General features: G+C 40.2%; 1 long non-coding RNA gene across 1 annotated transcript; it reads right to left on the bottom strand.

The window, feature by feature from the left end:
- Positions 1-7,873: 7,873 nt before the first annotated feature.
- On the bottom strand, positions 7,874-8,960 carry LOC125177815. Its single transcript, XR_007156672.1, has 2 exons — positions 8,899-8,960; positions 7,874-8,380 (listed from the first exon to the last, which is right to left on the bottom strand). It is a non-coding gene; the product is annotated as an uncharacterized LOC125177815 (long non-coding RNA).
- Positions 8,961-10,498: the final 1,538 nt, after the last annotated feature.

Here is a 10,498-nt window from a genome sequence, read left to right as displayed (position 1 = left end):
GTTCTACATGGTCTCTATTAACATCAATCAGCCTCTCTACTAGAGAGTGAGTACAAACGAGTGTTGCGTTAGTCGACATATTTTTGTTAAGGACCAGTGTAAACAAGCAACCTCACTAGACCACAGACAGTCGTCTACTGAATGCAGCGCTTGTGATGCATCACTTGCATGAGGCAGGGCGCCTGCGAATCTTTAGCTCGTCAATCGCTTCGTTGCCCACAAGAAGCGCACGTAGACGCTGCGCAGATAGGCGGTGAGGCGCTTGAAGCCCGTGTGTCGCCCCTAGTGTAAACGGGCCTTAGGACGCAAACATACCGCGTTCAAACTTGCCGCTTACAAAAATATCATAAGTGCGGTTCAAACAGTAAACAGTTGATTAACGATTATCGCTAATAATAATTAATTAACTGATAAAAGCGTAGATTTTAAACTGTACTTTTTATGAAGACATATAATATATAACAACTATAAGAACTTATAATACTCGATTAGCCTTTAATTACTTTCTAAATCTTACAGTCCGAAGCATATATTAATAAAAAATTAAATAATTATTGAAATATTAAAAAAATATATTTTATTGATTAAAATATTGAAAAAAATTCATATCCAATGATAAAAGCCTCCAATTAAGTAGTGTTGCATTCAACAGACAAAATCACCAGCTATAATTGCAATATTTTTAATTTTGATCAGTTCATCCTCGTATTACTTGCTCAGAACTCGGGCCAAGAAAATTTTTGCCCAGGTCATTTCATTCTGCGGACACGTGTGTGAGTTTTCTAAACCTTCAAGAAAACTGTCAAGAACTGTCCTACTTAATGACGCAGTAAGTTTTTTAGAATAACACTTCCGATCTCAACCTTGCCAAACTTGCCTAGTCATTTAAGAAATAATATCTTAGCGCCGTTGGGAAACGCCGTTACTAAGTCCTCGAATATCTGCATTAACATGAAGATTGCTCTCAACCTTGTTCGATTGGTCATATATTTACTCAGTTCATTTCAGTAAATCACAATACTGCAGTTTCAGACCAGGTTTCGCAGTGTAATATCATGTCATGTTACTCATTACCATTATTTCTTGTCGTGCTTCAAATGATTTTCTCGCTCTAAAATGTGAAGCATCAAGAGACAATACACCGTCTAATTTCTTCCCTAGTATTGATCATACAAATCAGTGTCAATGTACAACATGGTATCATCTGCTCTATATATAGAACTTCTCCACATTTAGATTCCGCAGTTCATCGCCGTTGGTTACATAACATCCGCTTCCCACTATTTCTAAGTCAATTTCATCTCCATACATGGACAGTTGATTGAAAGTTGAATTGCTAAGTTGAATTAACTGAAATTTCCACATGGCATAAGGACTGAGCATAAAATCGCCATTCTTGATTTTATCATATACCAGATTATTGTGAACTGGTTTTCCATTTGCGTACCTGCTCTTTGTGGACCTCATTTCTCCATACGAAAAACGGATGGGAAGAAACATGGATGTTATTAAACAACCCTACATTTATACGTCGGGCATGACAATGTATAGCTGTCATATATTCATTTACTGGTGATTTTATCTGTTCTATTTTTGCCTTCACTTTAGCAGCTGAATCTTCAGTATTGCTGTTGTTTAACTCCAAATGAGATGCCAATATAGCCCTTTCAAGATAAAGACCAGCTAACGGAAACACCAACTGCTTCAATGCATCAACAGCTGTTTCGTACTGCTTCAGGATAAGGTTAGACCTGGTGAGTATTTTTAATTCCTTTTGATCACCATTATCTGGACCATGGGTGCAACGACTGCTGCAATATAGTTAGCTAAGTTTTGCTGTTGTTGGTAGTCTTGCATGCGATCGTAAACATGGATTAAGGTGGTCATGGATTCTTCCAACTTTTCAATGCAACGTGCCAAGTTGTCTTCTACTTTAAACCTTTCCGTTAATTGGCGCATGGATAGTTTTATGTCTCGATCTGAGCGAGCTTTGTTCCTGCCATTTGGTCACGTCAAGCGCAACTTGAGATTTTGTACCCAACGTACTTTCTACCTCCTCGAGATCTTTTTCCATTTTATTCATATAGGCGTTATTGCATTATAAATTCTATATTTACATTGTTTAAGTGGAACTTTTATTCTGCACTTTGAATAGCATTACAAATCGTTTCAAGTTCTGCTGCATCATTTTTGTGTTTACTGTAAATGTCCAAGCTCACAGCACTAATCTGAATCAGACAATGAACGGTATCTATAGCACCTAATGCCTTAGCGGCACTTTCGTCATCAATAGTTGAGTTCGTCTTTAGTTCGATTTCTTTTACCTTTAGTTCTTCCCTAATTTTAGCCACGTGCTCTTCAGACCGCGCATCGAGCCCTGGAGATCCATTTCGGATTTCCAACATCTCGCTCCTGTTCCTCTCTATACTTTCACGAACATCCTTCAACAATGGATGTGGATAAATTTTATGAGCTATGTAGTCTAATATTCGATTATTTCTCGCCACTTTAAGGTCATTGATGCTTCCAATTTGATCTTCCAATTGCCTTAGGTAAACTCTTGCATCAGCAGGTAATGATGGGGGACGCTGTTGTGCGGTCTGGTCGGCTGAAAATTCCGCAAATTCCGCAACGATACTTGTGGCTCCAATGTACGCCCCTGTCGCCGCCCCAACAGGTGCGAATAAACTCAATGCGATTCCTACAATTTTGAAAACACTGAGGAACCCTTTGAGCACCACTTTTTGTTCTAATTCCTTCTTTCAGTCTCTCTTTGCAACTCACTTCTAACTCTTTCTGCCTCTCTTTGCAATTAATTTCTCCCTCTTTCTGCCTCTCTTTGCAATAAATTTCTCCCTCTTTCTGCCTCTCTTTGCAATAAATTTATTTGAACTGACGATGGAGCTGGACTCCGAAACGTTTTCTCTTATAAAGATATGGTGAATTTTTGTGGTATTTTCTTTGCTTTTAAATTCCTGGTTAACTTGCGATTCAAGCAAACAAGTGATTTTAATACTGATTTTATCATATACCCGATTATTGTGAACTGGTTTTCCATTTGCGTACCTCCTCGTTGTGGTCCTCATTTCTCCATACGAAAAACGGGTGGGAAGAAACATGGATGTTATTAAACAACCCTACATTTTGTCAACCTTTGTCACATATTCATTTACTGGTGATTTTATCTGTTCTATTTTTGCCTTCACTTTAGCAGCTGAATCTTTAGTATTGCTGTTGTTTAACTCCAAATGAGATGCCAACATAGCCCTTTCAGGATAAAGACCAGCTAACGGAAACACCAACTGCTTCAATGCATAAACAGCTGTTTCGTACTGCTTCAGGATAAGGTTAGACCTGATGAGTATTTCTAATTCCTTTTGATCACCATTATCTGGACCATGGGGTGCAACGACTGCAGCAATATAGTTAGCTAAGTTTTGTTGTTGTTGGTAGTCTTGTATGCGATCGTATACATGGAGCAAGGTGGTCATGGATTCTTCCAATTTTTCAATGCAACGTGCCAAGTAGTCTTCTATTTTAAACCCTTTCGTTAATTGGCGCATGGATAGTTTTATGTCTCTGAGCGAGCTTTGTACCTGCCATTTGATCACGTCAAGCGCAACTTGAGATTTTGTACCCAACGTACTTTCTACCTCCTCGAGATCTTTTTCCATTTCATTCATATAGGCGTTATTGTATTATAAATTCTATATTTACATTGTTTATGTGGAACTTTTATTCTGCACTTTGAATAGCATTACATATCGTTTCAAGTTCTGCTGCATCATTTTTGTGTTTACTGTAAATGTCCAAGCTCACAGCACTAATCTGAATCAGACAATGAACGGTATCTATGGCACCTAATGCCTTAGCGGCACTTTCGTCATCAATAGTTGAGTTCGTCTTTAGTTCGATTTCTTTTGCCTTTAATTCTTCCCTAATTTTGGCCACGTGCTCTTCAGACCGCTCTTTGAGCCCTGGAGATCTATTTCGGATTTCCAGCATCTCACGCCTGATCCTCTCTATACTTTCACGAACATCCATCAACAATGGATGTGGATAAATTTCATGAGCTATGTAGTCTAATATTCGATTATTTCTCGCCACTTTAAGGTCATTTATGCTTCTAATTTGATCTTCCAATTGCCTTAGGTAAGCCCTTGCATCAGCAGGTAATGATGGGGAACGCTGTTGTGCGGTCTGGTCGTCTGAAAATTCCGCAAATTCCGCAACGATAATTGTGGCTCCTATGTACGCCCCTGCCGCCGCCCCAACAGGTGCGAATAAACTCAATGCGATTCCTACAATTTTGAAAACACTGAGGAACCCTTTGAGCACCACTTTTTGTTCTAATTCCTTCTTTTAGTCTTTCTTCGCAACTCACTTCTCTTTCTGCCTCTCTTTGCAATAAATTTCTCCCTCTATCTGCCTCTCTTTGCAATTTATTTCCTAATTTTTCAGCGTCTCATTGCCTTTGCCTTAATTCATTTACCTCTCCTTCAGCCTCTCTATGCAGTTCTATTGTTTCATTCAGAAGAAGATCAATTTTATCATCTATTTGCGCGTGAATTTCATCAATGGCCGGTGTAATCTCCTCTTCGATGAAACGCTTAGATTCCTCAATTTTTATATCTATATTGCCTTTATATTAATTCTTATAGTTATATATTGTGTTAACCATGTCATGTTTTTCATTCAATTGAATAACATCATTGACATTGGTTTTCACTATATCAAGGTACCTATTCATATCTATGATCAATGGAGCATCTGAGTCACTTTTTAAATCAAATAACTTGCTTAAGACAGCTGTATACATATAGGCGAGGGTCTTATTATGCTCCATGGATCTTTGGTTAGCTTCTGGATTATTTGCGTATTCATTAATCCTATCTAATATTGAATTATAAAAAAATACAGAATCACTTTTTTGTAACAGATGAAACTGTCTCTCTAAGCCTCGGTGCTCCCCTAATAATCCTGACGTATCATACATGCGTTTAATATCTCTATTAGTATCAAGTTCACGGAAAAATTTTATGAGATCGTTTTTTCTAATGCGGCCACCAACATCAACATTTAAGTTTACCCTCGCATAACTTCTATAATGGTTGATAATCTCAGCTTTATTATCAATGACGGCTGCAGGTTCTGGGTTCTTGATGTCTGCTCCATTAGCTCCATCCCTTCCTCTATTTCCAGTTAGAGCGGACACGCGATCTCCTATAAATGTTATGTATGCGAAATTGTCCTCTATCCAAGATTCTATGCTGTCAACACACCTGAGATGAACGGAATATCCTTGCCTACCACCAGCTCCTCCTTCACCGCCTTTGCCCAATGTTCCATGTCTTCCATTGTTATTAATACTCGATATCCCTAAATAGTTACCTAGCGTAATTAACTTAATATCACCTGATTTTCCCCCGTATCCATTTTGTCCGCCATCCCCCCCATCTCCACCATATGTGCCGTTTTTACCGTAAATAGTAAACCACGAACTTCTTCCGCATACCCCGTCTGAAACGACGTTCATCTCACATACGATAACATCGGAATTTTTTTCCAGTATACAGTCGAAACCTTCCGCTCGGCCATCAACACAGAGTGTGTCGCACTCATATTTTCCATTATAGTATTCTGTACTGTTTCTAGGAGAATCACCTGCGTAACCAGGGCCACCATCTCCACCATCCTGCCCATCACCACCATTCCCACCATTAGCCACAATATTCAACATATTTCCATTCAAGAATGTTGTGCCTACGCCAAAGAAACTCCCAGCTGGTCCTCCAGGCAAGCCAGGCCTACCGTCAGCTCCCCGCCCCCCGTCACTCCTGCCGTCACTTGCCTTACGTGGATTATGTGGCGGAGCGTCAGCCCCACTCAAGTCTATTGTTCTACGACCTATTACCTCCCATGTCGGGGCTATCATTACGAGTTTGAACTTTTTCCCTACTTTATTTAGGTTTTCGTCAATAAATATTTTGTTCAGAGCAAATATTTCTGTTGTGGTGCGTTTGCAATTCCCAATTTCCACTATTGCTTCACTAAGTCTTATGTAACCTCCTTTGATTGTGAGTTTATTTGATTGACATGAGACATGGAATTTGTTCAACGTCAAACTCGCTACTTGTCTCAAATCCTCCACACGTATATCCTCAGCCTGTATATTTTGTACCTTATTATATCCCATCACATTGAACGTTCTTATATTTTCCATAAATTGTTTGAAGTTATGTCGCGTTATTGATATTCCCTGCTGTTTATCATCTTGTCCCCACTCCGCAATGTTGGCCACGTTGTATTTCATTCTACTTTTCTGTACGTCATAAGTAGATAACTTTTCATACAAATTGGTCAAGAATTCGTACCATGCTTTTGATTCCTTGAGGTATGTCGCAGTTTCATTGAGTGGAGTTATCAATTGAGATGGTGATGGGGTATCTAGCGTTTCAATGCTTATAATTTGTAAGAAAGTTAAGAACTTTCCAAGTCTCCAAACATTGTTTGTGTTTCTGCTGATTTTGAAGGTATCATGATCTGAAACTACCTCTTGAAGTTTTCTTGACAAATCTCGTGCTGTTTTTGAACGTTTAATCTTTTTCGTCATGTTCATGGTGAAAGCATGTCCAAAGTTTATTTCAGCTGGTAATTGCTGAATTATCATGGAACGCATTTTACTTTGGTAATATTCCTTAATTTTTACTGCGATATTAGATATGTTAGTTTGCATTTGATCATTAATTTTCCCTGTAACATTATTGATATCCTGCTGAATATCGTCCTTGGAGCCCAAGATGTAGGTTTCAACGGGCTGCAAGAAGTCACCCCATGTCCCAGTACCTAATAGGTCGTCACTCACAACCCTCAGAAATGCAAAATATTCGCCTAGCTGCGAAATACTCTGAATAGCCTCTGCACACCCATCAATGCCTAAGGCAGTTAGGCTATTGTTGATCTTCTCTGCCAACTGGTCTGCAGGTGCATTTTTAACTTCATGTATTAGGTTTGACGTACGGACATGGCCATCATTAAGACGTCTTTTAAAGGATCGAGCTTCTGATGGATTTGCAACATCGGCATCAGTAAGTGTAATAAATGAGCGTATCTTCCTCCGCATTCTTTCTACTAACTCTTTGTAAAACTTCAGCATGTGTTCAGTAACATTACGGAGATTAGACCAAGCACGGTCGAGTATTCCATCCGCGAGTGACCTGACATCAAGCTTAGCCTGCTCAGATATTGTATGGCCAAAATCACCTTTATTGGTCGCAGTGAACTCAAGGTTTTCGTTCAATATTTTTTCTATATGTTTCTTCCCCTTCTGTAAAAGGCCAATATTACTCAAGGGGCCCGCCTCGTCTGGCCTTCGGAAGATTCCTATTCTCGAATAGTGTTCACCATCCTTGATCAGTAAAATGTTTACAAACTTTAACGCTTGACTACAATATTTTTCCTCATCACCTGAAACACATTCTGGCCGCTCCCTTAGCCACTGCATCACCTCCACCAGAAAATCGCCAATGGCTCCTATTACTTTCTCATCTGGTACCAATCGATAGTTTCTACCAACTTTAGTAACCATGTTATCAACTTTTGTTACTATGATGGCAATACTACGTTGATATTTATCAACATCCTTGACGAAATCAGTGGCATGTCTGAGTAATTTCAGGAAATCTTGTCGGTCTACTCCTTTCCTAACCGATGAATGATTAACAACAAAGATCAATTTAACGTGCTCTACATAATCTGTCACTTTTTTAATGAAGTATGTTGCAGATATTTCCATGCTAGTATTTCTTGTATCACTAAATCCAGGGCAATCGTAGAAGGCAGAATTAGTTATAGGATGAACAACAGATTCAGGGAAAATTGTCATAGATTGTAAAGTTGAATCACCAATTCTATTGCCATCTTCAATGAGATATACTCCATTGCCCTCATATACTTCTTTTGCTATCAACTTGTCGTTGTCCCCAGCGATCCACTGAAGAAAAGTACTCTTTCCAGCTCCCGTATTACCTAACACTAAGGATACACTCTTGTATCGTTCACTTAAGTGGATTTTCTTTTCCCCTTCATCTAAAAGTTGAAATGTCATGTTTATCTCAGTTTTGTCATCAGATGATGAATTTATGGTATTACGACGATGGATGTTTCTGTTTGAATTCGCCTGCATCCCATGGGAGTTACTTGCGCTGGAAGAAATGGTTGTCACCATACTCAATGGAAGAATGTTTGCTGATGATGAAGAGAAGAATGGAATGTCAGATCTCGGTGAATGAGCTGAAGAAGAAGAGCTGATCCTCATGTGCACGCCTTGCATCGGAGGGTCGGAGGCCTGAGACGCCAGCCCAGGCATCACCACCACACCCTGAGGACGAGTTGGACTGATGACCAGGAACTTGTCTGTTAAAATAGGCAGCACTCTAACTGCTAACGGCACTCTTACTGCACTCTAACACTCCGCTCCTAAATAATCGTTTTTTTATGAACGTCGTTCAAATGCCTGCCGATGTAACACAAAAAAGAATTATGTTATATTGGCCAAATTTCTCTGGATTACCGCAAGTTTGAAGCCTTAGTAGTGACATAATATGATAAGTAATTACATAATATATTACCCTTTAAATGTTATTGCAACAACGGGAGAGGCAATGAAACTCTTAGAAACCTGTTGCCGACATGTAATTATCTCATGCGGCTTAAAATTTGAAGAACTTTAAGCCGCACTTTAAGCCACATTCTCCTTGAAATTTGAAATGTTTTAAGGCGAATGCAAAATACTCGTAAATTAAAATAAATTTGTCCAAAACTGTGCTAATTCAAGGTTAATGACCGCAATTGGCACTAATTTCAAGTCATCTACCCTAATTACTTTGCAATACTCACAGTCCGCCCATCAGCGTAGGTGTTCGTGACCACCTCACTGCCGGCCAGCGTCAGGACCTGCACAAATAATATGGAAGTTAAATTTGTTTGTTATTTGAAGAAACATTTCGTAAACGCATTCATTGAAATCAGAAATTAATTGGAGGGAATCGAAAATAATTCAAAAATGACGTAAAACAAAGCTTAGGTTGATTAATTTGCTATGAGTGTTGCAAAAAATAGAAGTGCATAATTGATGGAATTTGCTCAAATTAACAGATGGATATTAGTTAATCGAAACAGTAAGATGCATTATATATAAAGATGACAATATATTACGAGAAAGTCTTTCATTTTTCATACGCCGCGTGCATCGGCTCCAGCAAGGATTTAGTTCCAATTTCTTATAAAATTCAGAAGATATCGAGGACACTTCATAGAATATAGAACAGTCAACAGTAATATGCCCTGCGTCGGTGATGCTTCGACCGTACTTTAGTGGTCCATACTGCGCGGCGGCGGTGCGTCATTGATACATCAGTGGTGCATACTGCGCGGCGGTGGTGCGTCATTGATACATCAGTGGTGCATACTGCGCGGCGGTGGTGCGTCATTGATACATCAGTGGTGCATACTGCGCGGCGGTGGTGCGTCATTGATACATCAGTGGTGCACACTGCGCGGTGGTGGTGCGTCATTGGTACTTCAGTGGTGCACACTGCGCGGCGGTGGTGCGTCATTGATACATCAGTGGTGCATACTGCGCGGTGGTGGTGCGTCATTGGTACATCAGTGGTGCATACTGCGCGGCGGTGGTGCGTCATTGGTGCATCAGTGGTGCATACTGCGCGGCGGTGGTGCGTTATTGGTACATCAGTGGTGCATACTGCGCGGCGGTGGTGCGTCATTGGTGCATCAGTGGTGCATACTGCGCGGCGGTGGTGCGTCATTGATACATCAGTGGTGCATACTGCGCGGCGGTGGTGCGTCATTGATACATCAGTGGTGCATACTGTGTAGCGTCTGTCTCTTATACACATCTAGATGTGTATAAGAGAGCGGCGGTGGTGCGTCATTGGTACATCAGTGGTGCATACTGCGCGGCGATGGTGCGTCACTGGTACATCAGTGGTGCATACTGCGCGGCGGTGGTGCGTCATTGGTACATCAGTGGTGCATACTGCGCGGCGATGGTGCGTCATTGGTACATCAGTGGTGCATACTGCGCGGTGGTGGTGCGTCATTGGTACATCAGTGGTGCATACTGCGCGGCGATGGTGCGTCATTGGTGCGTCAGTACCGGATCCTGAGCGTTGATTGTGCGTCATTCGATGGTGCGAGCTGTGAGAGCTTCATCACATCTTGCCTTTTATTAAATTGTGCACTTTATTGATCTCTGAGAACTCCATTGACGTAACGTTGAGCTCTCAATTTGAAACATTACAAATAACGAATCGCGTCATAACTATTAAGAATTTTTAGTATATTAAACACTTCAAGTAGTTATATTGTATTTTTGAGTATAATAAATTAATTAATTTTGAGTATAATAAACACTTCAAGTAGTTATATTGTATTTTTGCGTCAGATGAGCTTGTAAGATTTTCCATTTGCTTCTCTC

The sequence above is a fragment of the Hyalella azteca genome, unplaced genomic scaffold, assembly GCF_000764305.2.
Source record: "Hyalella azteca isolate HAZT.00-mixed unplaced genomic scaffold, Hazt_2.0.2 contig5104, whole genome shotgun sequence".
NCBI lineage: Eukaryota > Metazoa > Arthropoda > Malacostraca > Amphipoda > Hyalellidae > Hyalella > Hyalella azteca.
The sequence above is the reverse complement of the archived record's forward strand: the minus strand, read 5'-3'. Positions and strand labels throughout refer to the sequence as shown.